Raw genomic sequence first — 1,015 nt, 5'->3', positions numbered from 1 at the left:
CTTCTCAGAATTACTCCTTGATACCTGGTCTGCCCTAGAATACAGAAAATATAAGGAGGCAAAGAACATTGACCTTGAAACTAAGGGAGGGTAGTTGTTAAGGGCTTCCTGACACATGATACATAGGCATAGTCCCCTATGGAAAAGACTCTGTATGTGTAGTAATAGCTGTCTGAAGTGAGGAGTGGCCTATAGCGAACTCGAAAAACATTGTCAAGGAAAAGTAGGAAATTTTACAAACCAATCAAACAAACAAAAATCTTGTTTCATGAATTGTGATTAGTGGATCTATAAAGTTCTGACCATGGGAGAAGCAGTTATCAGAGGCCTGCTTAAGACAGAGAACTCCAGAAGGTTGGAAATGTTATAACAGGAAGAATTAGACTGGGAGTGGGGATTAGGGGATGGACAGGTGACTCTGAGATAAAGAGTACTGACTGATCTTCCAGGACTCCTGGGTTCAACTCCTAGCACCTGCACATTGACACACAACCATCTAACTTCAGTTACAGGGGATCTGAAGACCTTAGATCTCCAGATACACCAGGATATCGAGGTTGTCTTCTACTGTCTATTGTGATGCTAGGTGCTGGTCCTCAAGGCCTACAGTCTGCATGCAGCACCTAGAACCCTGCACCCAAGTTAATTATGATTGATGAATAAAGATGCTGATAGACAATAGATGGGCACAAGAGACCTACGAGGCATTGAGTTTTGCAGGCTGTGGGAAAGAAGATCATGAAGAGTCAAGAGAAGAGAGAAGCCAACATGGAAGAAGAAGGACAAGCAGGAGAGAAAATAAGAGCAGCCATGAGCTAAAGGTCAGGAGACTATGGACCAGAGAGCACTCCAGTTGTGTTAAGAGCATCCCAGATGGAATATAGTAAATACTAAGTTATAACTTCAAATTATCAAAAGTAGATTCTAACAGCATAGATGGTAGACAGTATCCAACTATTGTGCTTCACAAGGCATATTTTAAAATATAAAATGTGTGTGTGTGTTTCATCCTGGA

This window comes from Mastomys coucha, unplaced genomic scaffold (genome assembly GCF_008632895.1).
Source record: "Mastomys coucha isolate ucsf_1 unplaced genomic scaffold, UCSF_Mcou_1 pScaffold3, whole genome shotgun sequence".
Lineage (NCBI taxonomy): Eukaryota > Metazoa > Chordata > Mammalia > Rodentia > Muridae > Mastomys > Mastomys coucha.
The sequence above is the reverse complement of the archived record's forward strand: the minus strand, read 5'-3'. Positions refer to the sequence as shown.